Genomic DNA, 13,807 nt, shown 5'->3' on the forward strand with positions numbered 1-13,807 from the left:
CCCAGGGGTACTGCCCATTGTGACATACCCATTTTCTTTCTGGAATCATGTCATTAAGCATGGTATCAACATTTCGCTTTTCGGATATTTGATCCTAGCCAATAAATTTTCTAGATTTGTAGACAGAGCAGCTTGATGGTATAATTTTTTTTCTCATGTCCAGACATACTGTATCATGGCTGCACACATGCAGTTGATCTGGTAAAGCAATTTTATTTTTGTATTGGACGAGGCACACAGTCACACATACAACAACATAAAATATATGCAGTGTTATGGATTTTGCAGGGAGTTGACAATAGACTTGCAGATCATAAGTAAGCAGGATGGAAGTGCAACACATCTTCAGCATAATATTCAGCGCAGGTTGCAAAAAATATATATTGTTGAAGCTAAAAAAAAACACAATCATTTGATGTCTGATTTCTTCCCCATACTAGAGTACTCATAATACAATCATAGAAAAAAATTCTTAGACCACCCTTGCTTCATTTTTATTCCTGGCACAACTAAAGATGCCTTTATTTGGACAAATATAATGATGATAAAAATGAGTTCATATGAGTACATTCTTTGGCAGTACAATGCCATAGCTATTGATGTCAGAACTTAGGTGATTGTGGTTATTGCTAGATCAGCTCTTAAATTAATCTCTTATGAGCTCTTTTTGTTATAAACATACATATGTACACCTTTAGTTATACCAGGCATTTAAATGGATCAATCAACTGGAGAAACAAGGGTGGCCTAATAATTTTTTTTCCGTGACTGTAAGCTGCTATAGTGTCGTCATTGTTGCATTGTATCGCCAGAGGCCTGTCCCAACCCTAAATTGACACTTCTGACTTGGAAAACCATCAGTGCAACTTTAGTGGAATTCCAATGTTGAAGAGCAGATGATCAATAGTTAATGGCTGGGAAAATATAATGACATTGAAGATTGACATTCATCCTCAGGCAAGGTATGACAGCAGAGAGCAATGCCATGTGTATGCTGATGTCTATCCAGGGTAGTTTTGAGGTCATGGCTAACCTCTGATGCCATTGTCATGATGTTAACACAGACAAGTGTGCCTTTTAAGACTAAATAAAAGCTGGGCTTGCAACGTAAATAGGTTTAGGGTGTGTATATTCAATTTTATGTGCAGTGTGGGCTAAAGCTGAAATCAGTTAGTCATCCATTTAACACAATGTTTTATTCTAAATGTTTTTAAGGGGACCTATTATGCTCATTTTCAGTGCTTTGTATTATTATTGGGCAGCTACATACATTCTGCATACATTCTGCAGTGTCTTTCTGCAGTGTTTCCATGGACTTCCTGCATCCTACCCAAATGGTCTGTTTCATTTACTTGACCCCCAGCCCTCCTCTGGATACACTGTGATTGGTCACACTCCCAAATGCTCCCGAAGACTTCCTGATACGTAGGTCCGCGTTTACTGAGTGCAGGCCATGCGTAGCCAATATAAGAATGTCCGGATCGCATTGCTGTTAGTAGAACTTGGTGTTGGAAAAACAATATGTAAAACCGAGCATCAGAGCCATCCCCAACATCCCCAAAATCTTTCATGGCTCACTGCCAAAAGTGCAAACCTCATTATATGACGCTTTGGCATAGTTTAACATGAGAATACAACATTGTAACAATATTTGTAGGTCAGAAAAGTGAAAAAGCATAATAGGTTCCCTCATTAGTTCAGCACTGCTTTTAATACATGGAGTTGGAATTAATCTGCTGGTTTAGTATGTGTTTTTTAATTTGTCAGCTTTCCCTGTCTGTGTTTTGTGTTGAGGCCACCAATTGCATGCCGCACCATCACCCTGATATAACTCTATTGATGCATGTCAGATCACCCTGTGTGTGTGTCCGTATTTCTACATAAAGTATGTTCAGCAACAGATTGTAAAAGTTTAATTTCACCTGAGGGGACACTAAATGATTAGATAGCTGCAATATCATAACAATTTTCATACCATGCAAGTTTTATTACATTTATTTTTTAACACAAAACCTCCCAGTTCTACATAATGATATATTACAGAGACTAGTTTGTTACGCGCAATATTGATGATAACCAAGACAAGGTACAAGGACCCAGGACAAATTTTGACAAAAGTAGTTTTGAAAACCGAATCATACAAAAACTGGAGCGTTTTAAAAATGGAGGTTTGACTGTAACTGAATATTGGTGACAAATTTGCACCAAATATTTGGAAACCTGAGTACCTGGACACAGTGGCGGGGCAAGGGTCCCTATGGGAAATTCATTGGGCTCCCACCCCATTCGTGCAAACTGAAAAAACATTTTCTTTTTTTTGGGGGGGGGGCATTTTATATGTACTGTATATTGACAAACTTGGAGAACCCTTTTGCCCATTGTTGTCATTTCTGTGCAGTACACATATTAGCACTTGGAGCACCCAGTCTCTCAGGGGCTCCCTAAAAGCCGGGGCCCCAGGCAAATGCCTTTTTTGCCTGTTGGCATGCCCCGTCTCTGCCTTGAGAAAGCATGGAGACAATGGGCAATAAAAACATACATAAAAATTATACATTGGATACATGAGCTGAGCTAATGAGATTATTACCTATAAAAGATTAATACATAACAGAAAATTGAGAAAAATAATGTATTTATTTGATTTATTGAATTGAATCTAAAATGTCTTCCAATTATGGAATGCTTCCAGAGAAGACAGGAGATATAGGAAATGACAAACACCGATTAATGCTCTTCAAATTCATGAATTGTATAATGAAAATGATAATTCCTAGAATTCCTAGAATTCAATAGAATTAAAAAACCCTAGTGTCGTCCCTGGGGGGAAACAGCAATTAAACCGCGTTCTTAATCAGAGCAGTAGAACCGCGCCATCTAGCGGTCACGTGACACAATAGCACGACGTCACAAGCAAGCCACTCCGCCTACATTTATTTAATAATTTTGGAGGGAGAAATAAAGTGGTGGTGTGGAGCAGGGACATCACACTCTCTGGAGCACAAGCAGGGAGCGCAGCACCTTGTCAGCCGAATTAAGTTCATAATAAGCAACCGTCCTCCGGAGAAACGTCGTATTTTCTCCAAAGCGGACCCGACGCGCATGTTGTTTGTCTGGACTCCAACTCTGTGTGGTGACCCACGGAACCAAACACTGGTCACAGGTAGGTTCACAGCAATTTGGTTTACAAAGAATAAACTATCTATAAATGTGTGTTTAGATATGCAGGGTATTTTTCCACTGAGGTATTCATGTCATTACAAAAAGACCTGTGCACCTGTAGATGCCACATGTGGGTTTTCTTACTGTTCGCTTCAGTTGCGTGGTGGAACACAATACATGTGCTCATAAGAAATTCAGAGTATATTCGGGTAGGCAGCAGGGGAATGCTGGAGAATGATTTTTTTTCAGAAAATTCAGCTCCACGTCCTCATGTGTGCCTTCAATTTTGACCCACTAAAATGTAAATGTCACCAACTCTCTGGGTGAGATACATCATCATGAAATCCATGTATCATGCTGCTCTTTAATATACTGTAGCTTCACTCCGATGCTTCCCTGGCAGGATTTGTGCATACATCAGAGCTGAATGATGTAAAGATTATGTGACAGTTTTGCAAGGGTAGTTGCATTTGTGGAAAACTTTTGATTTAGGTCACTTGTAAGATTTACAGTGAGATGATAAAATTCAATTAGACAGCCCCGCAGCGATTTATTCTCTGGCATACGGCTCAATACTCTGCTTTGGTGACCCTTATTGCTGTAATTAGATTGCATTATCCTGTTTTATGTGTATAAAATTTGTTTTTAGGATGGCATCATTAATTCAATGCTTTCTCAGCCCTGTCAAATTGGAGCCCACAAGCCAAGACTGTCTGAACCTATCACATCTCATCCCTGGTGATGTGCTTTGTCATCATTTCACCTCAAAGTAAATAGTTACATTCCCCATGTGTGTAGATGGCATGTTGGGATGTTGGAGTAGTGCGAGACAAAGAATTTGACATGTGCAAGCAGTGCTCCACACTTGTGTGTGATTTGATTCTTGCCTAAGGACATGCTTTTCCTCCTGATGACATCCAGTTTGATGCGACAGAGGGACATGGCTTTAGTTTTATTCACAGGGACACTTTGAATGTGATGCTTGCCTTGGAGGCCAGCCAGCCAACCTGTGTGAGCCTCGCACTGTTTACAGCAAAGGCCCTAAAAACAAATCAAAAGAAGAAGCTGCCTATTGCTTCCTTGCACGTCACCATCATTTCTTTTCATCACCGCTCACATGGATAAAACAGGAATTTAACATATGTAATTATTTGAAATAATATCAAGATACATTAGAAACTTGAATGAAAAAGATATGTCTTTGCTAAATGTGTGGAAAATTCCTGAAGATGAGCATGCTGCTTGAGTTTATTTGGGCCTATTTATAGCAGTAATGTGTTGGTTTAATTGCTCCAAGCTACCCTGGAAGGAATGGCTCTGAGTGACATTATTGAAGAAAGCAAGAGGCAGGTCAACCTTTTCTCCATGTCTTGAAGTCTTGTCAGTCCAATCTGTATTAATACTAGTATCTTATTAGTCAAGCTTGAGCAAAAAATATCTCCCTGAGCTCAAAATGTGTGGGCTTTATTCCCTGTGCTGGGTAATGAAAACAACAATATTTATTATGAGTCATAAATCAACTCTACGGTGAGAATCATTGAACCGTGAACCAACAGCCAGGTTAAATCTGTCTGAGATTAATCATTGTGACTGCGCCTCCGTGTTGGTCTATGACAAATATGCTGACATGTGAGTAAAATGTTGGCCTTTGACTTTGTGAGCATCCAGTACATCTAAAGTGACATCACAAACCTGCTCATGTCGCAAAACAAGGTCGGTAGCAAGTCGGTATAACATTTAAATGTCAGTGGAGAGCAGCATATAGTGCACTCCACACCAAAAGAATGCAGATCAATAGAAAATGTATAATAGTCAAGGCAGAGGGACGCAACTTAGAAAATGTGTATTTGATTTAGCATTACATCAAAGAAAATGTTTTATTTTCTGTTGACGACACAAATGCTCATTTTTCAGCCCTTTGTATTGACTGTGGACTCTTATAGAGCAGCTACACACAATAAACAGCGCAGAAAGCTTTCTAGAGCTTCCATAGTCTGCACCTATTCCAGCTCCATTTCCTTGGATTTCCAAAACGGTCTACAGGCACACCCACTCCGCTGTGATTGGTCACACTCCCAAGCGTTCCGACGACTGCCGGACCCCACTTTCTAATTTTATTGGTTTTTTCGGTATAGGAGTTGATAATAAATGAATAAACCTTATGGTGAGCTACTTGAAAATTGGTTGGGCCGCTAATGGTAGACTTGCGTAAAACTCGGGTCCCTATATATTAAATATAAGGACAGCAAAATATCTCAAAACAACCTTTTTTTTTATAGTGTGTGGAATTAGGAAAGCATGTGGAGCACTCTTGACTGCTCCAACTGCTGTTTGAGTTGAATGCTTCCAAAATAACCATGGCTTTATTGTCTCTATTTAGGGGCCATCCATAATTTTCAACATTTTCACAAGAGTACAAAGAGTACTCTTTTGAGCACCCCCCCCAAAAAAAAGAGTACAATCCCAAATGAAAAATGTTGCTAGGTCCATGACCAACTGACCCAATACAGCCAGGAAATTCGAACATATCCAATCCAATCCAATAGTGTTCTCCGGCTGTATTTTGGGACTCTGGTCAATCAGTCACTGCCCATCAACATTGTATTGAACACGAACAAGATAAAAAATTATATCAAATGCCTCTTTTTTGTACAGTAAACCTCGGATATATCGGACTCGGATATATCGGAAATTCGCTCACAACGGACAGATAAAAAAGAACCAATTTTTCTGTAATGCATTTCCAATAAAAATTCATTGCATATGTCGGATTTTTTATAACGGATTTCGCCTATTTCGGACAAAATCTCCAGTCCCGTTCCAATTTCCCTCGCATATATCAGATGGCCACATCGTCAGCCAAAGCTGAAGATTATAACATCTTTGTATGAATTACAGACATGTACATGAGCATGTACAACGAAAAAAAAAAATCTCAAATCTGTAGAAATGTCTTCTTGTTGCTATTAGCGAGGCTTAGAAACCAAACGATAAACGTAAGTGCAAACGATAATGACGTCACATGCTATTGAAATGTATGGGAACTTGCCGACTTGTCAATAGCCTGTGACGTCATTATCGTTTGCGTTTACGTTTATCGTTTGGTTTCTAAACCTCGCTAATAGCAACAAGAAGGCATTTTTACAGATTTGAGATATTTTTTTTTTCGTTGTACATGCTCATGTACATGTCTATAATTCATACAAAGATGTTATAATCTTCAGCTTTGGCTGTGAACATGGATCAAAGAAAGTTCCCCCATGGCATTGCGTGTCCGTGTAATGAATGTGGCGGACATTTTCCGGTATACGCATATAACGGATTTCGCTTATATTGGACAAAACCAGTGAGAACAATTGAATCCGATATATCCGAGGTTTACTGTATTTTTCTTTTAAGAAAATACAAATGTATTACAAATTTGGTCTTTTTGTATTGTTCTTTCTATCAAATGATACATGTAGAAAAGTCCTGATGCAACAACTGTTTTCCACAGGATTTTTTAAACAAGGGAATACTTCTTGTATACACACATGATTACTCAAGGAGCAGAAGAGTTGCCCATGGTTTCCAAAAGCCTGAGGAGATAAAATCTTTGAAATGATGGACACAACCCTTGAACTCAACTCAATGCGAAGTATGCAATAAAGATGCCACAACTGTTTTGAAAAGGCTTAACAATCACACCTATAGTCTAGTCAGTGTATCACAGGAAGTGAAAATCACATTGATTGTTACTGCACTGTCCACAAAGTCAAATTCACCACTACAGAGTCATTCAGAAAATGGCAATCACAGCCAGATCCATGCCCATATATATAAAATAAACACAGAGCTGGCGAATAGATTCAGGATGGTCGGTTTAGTTTTGATCTTCTCCATTTTCGCAACGGCACTTCGGAACAAATCCGCCCTGCTCAATGCCTTCGATTTGGAACCTTGCCAAGCCACCTGGCCAGCCGCGACAGCATCCTTCCGCTTTCTTTCCGAACGCACAAAGCAGTAAACATTGATGTATTGTTCGTATGCATTGCTCGGTGAGCGATGAATGGCAGTAATTCTCTTTTTGATGAACGAAAATAGGTAATCGAAATCACCGGGGTCGGACATTGTCTGATTGTTGTGTTGGAATGCGAAGCACGCAGAGCTACGTGGAGTATCGCGTGGACTGGTACGATCTCGCGCGAGCATGCGACGACAGGGGACCAGTCTATTCGCGCTAAAATTTGACTGCGTCCCACGGTTCGAACATACAGACATCGACATCGAGAGGGCAGGGGAAAAACAACAACAACTCCAAACTAGACTCTTAGATGAAGGAGTACAGTGTGGGACCGTTAAAAAAACCTCGGCATACAAATCGGCAGGTAAAAGACATTGTTCACACACATAGACACAAGACCAGCGCCACAAAGGGAAAATAGCTGATACGAGCAGCGGCCAGCCCGGCTATCTGCAGCCACTTGCGGCGCAAGCCATGGTCTGTCATGCCCGGGAATTAGCGACGAAGGCTTTTGGTGGGGGTGGGGTGGGGGGTGGATGCCTGCGACGCTTCCCCCACCCACCCGGAGTTCAGTTCGCAGGGTGTCATTGCGACACATAGCAGTTGCTATGGAGAAGTCCGTGGTGGGCCAGAGAAGAGAAACACCAGGTGTCCATGAAGGAATGAAGGAGGGTCAGAGCGTCCCGCTGCAGCAATCTCTTGGGAGAAGTTGTTTTCACAACACGACCTTGGTTAGCCGTGGTGGGGACGCCGAAATCCAGATTAAGAATATTGTTTGGGTTAGGTCGGGCAGCCACATTCCAATAGACCGGACCACCCTATTGTCCATTCTGGCCTCCCAATTGATCCAACTGCTTTTGCAAAACCAAAATCTTCACCAAGATGGCGTCCTTGTTGTGATTGGCAGTCACAGTCAGTGTGTGAACGGCTTTGCCCACCAAATCATTCACGATGGGCAGTTGTGGGCCAACTCGATCCGTTGCCTTCATCATCATACGAATTTTGCGATACACCAGGAAAGTGCCCAATCCAATCAGCAACAGACCTGTTATCATGGTTCCGAATAGGTAGACGTCTTTGATGTCCTCCACGGAAAGAATCGCCAGGCACATGACCTTCCACTTCCCCCAACTGTCCATCACGTACCCAGCGGTGAACGTTCCGTCAGGGCAGGCAGGTTCCCCTGTACCTGAGCTTCTCGTCGATAAGATTGTGTCAATTGCGTGGAGAGACCAGTTGATCAATTCCATGATATAGGCTTTTGGAGAGCAGTGCAGTGAGAGGCTCTTGAGGAAGTATAAGACGAGACTAAGCAAGACAAAGACGCTAAGCAGGGAAGATAAGGGATAGGGAGGAGAGGGGAAAGATGCGACTGCCTTCGTTGAGAGCCAGAGAAGAAGAACATGATGTCAACTATGGGAAGTTGAGTTACGTCTATGCAGAGTTGACCAGTAGACCAGGCAGCATTATTCAGTAGCAAACTAGGAGTTCAGAACATCCGGAGAGAGAGATTCACCCATCTTCCTTTTACTACCTTACCGACTAATGTAAAGTTAATATAGTGTGTTTAGCAAGGCTGAATTACTTTGGCTGCATTACTGCACACTGTGTTCAGTGGGGTGTACATTTAATTGGGTTTGAGGCTTCAAGCTAGATTGTCTTTTTGGGGGGCTGGGTGGGTGGGATGACTACATAGTGTTAAAAGAAATGCTGCAGTAAAGATTATTCTTAAAATAGAAATACCTATATATGTTAGTGATGCTCCGCTCAGGGTTTTAAGGTGGTCGATACCAGTCACATGGATTCATTCATTCATTCATTTTCTACCGCTTTTCCTCACGAGGGTCGCGGGGGGTGCTGGAGCCTATCCCAGCTGTCTTTGGGCGAGAGGCGGGATACACCCTGGATTGGTCGCCAGCCTATAACAGGGCACATATAGACAAACAACCATTCGCACTCACATTCATACCTATGGACAATTTGGAGTCGCCAATTAACCTAGCATGTTTTTGGAAAGTACCTGGAGAAAACCCACGCATGCACGGGGAGAACATGCAAACTCCACACAGAGATGGCCGAGGGTGGAATTGAACCCTGGTCTCCTAGCTGTGAGGTCTGCGCGCTAACCACTCCACCGCCGTGCCGCTGTCACATGGATTAATTATACATTTTTCAATTTGTTTATGATTAGTGCTATTGGCCAGGGGTGGCGTATTAAAGTGAAAAGTCAGGACAATTCCAAGGTTACCTAACTGCCCAGGGGCCCAGGAAATAGTTAAATTGGTAATTAATAAAGGAGGTGGGGGGTAATAAGATAACATACATCACTAGTGAAACTTCTTTAAGGACGCTTTGGAAGTGAGAGTACATTGGTGGAGCTTGGGGTTACTTTGGTTAGCCTCCTGAATGTCATGTACACTGTGAGCCTAGAAAACTAACCATACTCCAGCAAGTGTTGGTGTTTGTTTTTTTTTGGCCCTCTTAGTTAGGGCAAGACACTACACTGCACACAGGCATCAATACGAGATGCCATACTCACCTGTGAGTAATAACTCACAGGTGATCGACTTTTGAAATCAGCACTGAAATACTGATCAGCGGCCGGACGTTTTGCTTCACCGCCTCGGCTATACACCACTGCAGCCGACAGGACCTCATAGACATTGGATACCGACATGTTTCGATGGACTTTAATACCAGCCACAACCAACATCCCATGCAAACTAGCCAGGCCGCCGGACTCCCCGTGGATTGGTGTCGGGTCTGGGAAGCGGCGCGAATGAAGGAGGGAGCGGAAGCCGGCCTACGGATAAAGCTAAAGCTACAACCGCACAAACCACCCCTCCCAAGCTTGTGTCTCACCAACGCCAGGTCTCTCACCTACAAGACGGATGACCTTGAACTACAGCTTGTTGGAAACCGCTACGTTCGGGATTGTTGTGCCCTGGCTCACTTTAAAGATCCCCGATGCTAGCGTACAGCTAGCCTGATGCTACCTACATCGTTGGGATCGGACTGCGGACTCTGGGAAAAAGAGAGGTGGGGGACTCTGTATTTACATGCGTGAGAACTGGTTCAACAACAGCAGCGTTATAGCGAAGTATTGTTGCCCTGATATTGAGTACATGTCCGTGAGATACTGGCCTTACTTTCTGCCAAGAGAGATCACAGTGGTGATCATCACAGCAGTTTACATCCCACCAGACCAGGGGTCGGGAACCTTTTTGGCGAAGAGAGCCATGAAGGCCAGATATTTTAAAATGTGTATCTGTGAGAGCATATACATTTTTTTAAACATTGAATGCAATAAAATGTGTACATTTTTATGTAAGACCAACAGTTTTAGATAATGGGCTCTAATTACGTAGACCAGGCACACTACCCCACGCCAATGGGGTGTGGCCAGCACACTTTCGTGAGCAGCGCAGTGTCTAATAACAAATCAAATACTTGTTGCCATTAATACAACTTCTGCTGCTGCATAGTTTTGCACCGTACTCCGTAGACGTATTTCATTCTTTTGGCCATCTTCGTCAGAAGGCTTGGTTCTGCAGCTTTAGCTATTTGACTAAAGAAGGAAAGTTTACATTTACATGTTTTTTTGACATCTCAATGACCGAGGTAGACTACAGCATTACCCAGTAATAATCAAGTTTTGGTGTTTGACCTGGAAAATATCATCAGGAAAGATAGATATGGTTGGCCGTATTGCAGCAGAAGTCAACAGTCATTTCTGTGATGGTTTACTTTAAAATGTTAGCAAAAATAAATTTTTATTGTGGTAAGAAATGCTTGAGAGCCAGATACAGTCATCAAAAGAGCCCTACCTGGCTCCCGAGCCATAGGTTCCCTACCTCTGCACCAGACGCTAACGCTAACACAGCGCTCTCTCTCCTGCTAAACGCCATCAATGCACAACAACGGGCCCACACCGAGGGTGTACACATCATTGCCGGGGACTTCAATCGGACAGATCTTGAGATTGTATTCCCAAAGTTCTACCAGCATTTTAAATGCCAAACAAGAAGGGAAAGGACTCTAGATCAAGTGTACTCCAACATCAAACACAGATACAGCGCAATGCCGCTCCCCCACCTCGGACAGTCAGGCCACCTTTCCCTGCTTTTAATCCCTGCATACACCCCCCTCAGACGCAGTTCCAGGCCCACAACAAAGACTATAACAACTTGGCCTGAAAATGCAAAAAAGTGAATTACAGGACTGCTTCCAATACACAGACTGGCACCCTTTTGAAAATCAGGACCTGGAAATATTCACAGAGACAGTTCTGAATTACATCAAGTTTTACATGGGAACCATTTCAGTGACAAGAACCATCCGGGTTTTCCCAAACCAGAAACCCTGGATGACCAACCAGGTCCGTTCACTCCTCAAGGCCCGCGGTTCTGCCTTTAAGTCAGGTGACAGAGCACTTTACAGCTCAGCCCGGGCTGACCTGAGGAAAGGGATCAGGAAAGCCAAAGCGGACTACAAGGAGAAAATGGAGTCCCACCTCACCAGCACAGACCACAGAAAGTGTGGCAGGCCATCAAGAGCATCACCAACTACAGAGGTTGTGATGTGATGGCAGACTAGTATGAGTCCTTGGCAGAGGAGCTGAATTGCTTCTTCGCCCGCTTTCCACCACCTCGGCAACACTAATCTGCCCTAACCGTGCCCCCACCCACATCAGACCCCAGCACACCCCCACTCATTTATGAGGAGCAGGAGGTGAGACGTGTGCTGAAGGGAGTGAATCCCAGGAAAGCTCCCAGCCCTGACGGAGTACCTGGCAAGTTGCTCAGAGCTTTGCGCTCACCAGCTATCCCACATCTTCTGCAAGATCTTTAATCTCTCATTGGCCCAAACGATCGTTCCCCCCCCCCCACACTTGACCCCCACCAGTTCGCCTACCAGACAAACAGATCTACAGAGGACGCCATCACAACAACTCTGCATGTTGTGTTGAGTCACCTGGAATAGCAGCAGGCCTATGCCAGTTTGCTCTTTGTTGACTAGAATTCGGCCTTCAATACCATCATCCCAGACATTCTAAACACAAAATTGGACACACATTTGTAGCCTCCCCATCTCACATGCAGCTGGATTATGGACTTTCTGACCAACAAGCCCCAGAAAGTGAGGCTCGGCCCCCACCTCTCCTCCACACACGCTCTAAGCATTGGCTCACCACAGGGCTGTGTCCTGAGCCCCCTGTTGTACTGTCTCTATACCTACAACTGCAGTCCGGCCCACAGGAACAATATGATCATCAAATTCGCGGACGACACCACAGTGGTCGGGCTACAGAGAGGAGGTTCAGAGACTCACAACCCGGTGCTCTAAATATAACCTGACTCTGAATACCAGGAAGACTACAGAAGATCATCATGGACTTCAGGAGGACGATAAGTGATCTTCTCCCCTTCTACATCAACGGCGAGGACGTGGAGAGGGTCCATGACTTCAGATTCCTGGGAGTCCAGATCTCCGGTGATTTGACCTGGACTAAAAACACCTCAGCCATCATCAAAAAGGCTCAGCAGCGGTATAACAGCTATCTGTAGTTTCACTATTCTACCACTAGGTCTTGTAAGAGTTGTGCATAAACGTAGACATTTTCCTATGCACAAGTACTTGCAGTGGGGATGTTCTTACACACAACTCTGCTTCGGTTTGCTTTGCAAGAGAAAGGCAAAAATGTTTACTGCTCTTTTCCAAAGTGAAAGCTTATGTGTGTGACTATCTTGTTTTGCCCGAAACATAAAGATAATAGGTCTGCTTTCCTGGATGATCAAGGAAATTAATAAATACTCACATTTGAGAGGTTGGATTCAGGACATTTACATTGCATTTTAAAATGTAACTATTAATTGATTACCAAAATACATAGTTGTTGATTAATTGAATAATTGATTAATCATCAATTTGTCAATTAATCCTTGCAGCTCCATTGCTGACACACATACGGACGAGTATTGGAGCTACATTAGCTGCCGTTTGACTGATGATCACATTGTGAACCGAGAAAACCCACCATACTTAGTCAAGTGTTCAAATGCCATATGACTTTTTTGTGGCATGTTTTGCCGGGTGCAAAATTTATCTGATTCTCACAAAATAAGTCTCACACAGCAAACATGTTTGTTTTCAGTTTGGCACACCTACGGACTGTGAAGGAAAGTGGGCGGGGGACACTCACTACAGGCTGCATGCTGCAATTGTACGAGCCAGAGGTGATCGGCGTCGAAAGGCATTTGTCAGCAGCATATGCCGATCACATATGCTTTTTCACGGAAATCTGATATTGATCGAGCTCTGATGTTGATCGGTGGCCGATCAATCTACTTTGTACCGCATTAATTCATTTCCCGTTGTTGAGTTTTGAGATGAAAACTTTTTACTCTTTGAGCCAAGAAGACTGAACACAAAAACACTCACTCAGTGGTGGATTATAATAAAAAGAAATGTAGTTCATTTATGTTTGCATTTCTATGATGTGACTTAAGGCTTGTAAGCAAGTCACTACAAGGTTCCATGCTATTCGACACAGCCCATTAACGTACTTTCTCCCCGGAGGTTTGGCGTTTGTTTCCACACCTCACAGATTTAGGTTGCATGATTATTTATTAAAGAACTTTCAGT

The 13,807-nt window shown here is 43.0% G+C and overlaps 1 protein-coding gene across 1 annotated transcript in view; it reads left to right on the top strand.

The window, feature by feature from the left end:
• The first annotated feature begins 2,924 nt into the window (after positions 1-2,924).
• vwc2 (von Willebrand factor C domain containing 2) overlaps positions 2,925-13,807 on the top strand; it is a 60,613-nt gene continuing 49,730 nt past the window's right edge. The window contains exon 1 of the mRNA XM_058058013.2: positions 2,925-3,160. The gene's annotated coding sequence lies outside the window, so the exon portion shown is untranslated. The remainder of the gene's footprint in view (positions 3,161-13,807) is intronic.

This window comes from Doryrhamphus excisus, linkage group LG20, assembly GCF_037039965.1.
Source record: "Doryrhamphus excisus strain RoL-2023G ecotype Guam linkage group LG20, RoL_Dexc_Guam_v1.1, whole genome shotgun sequence".
Classification (NCBI taxonomy): domain Eukaryota; kingdom Metazoa; phylum Chordata; class Actinopteri; order Syngnathiformes; family Syngnathidae; genus Doryrhamphus; species Doryrhamphus excisus.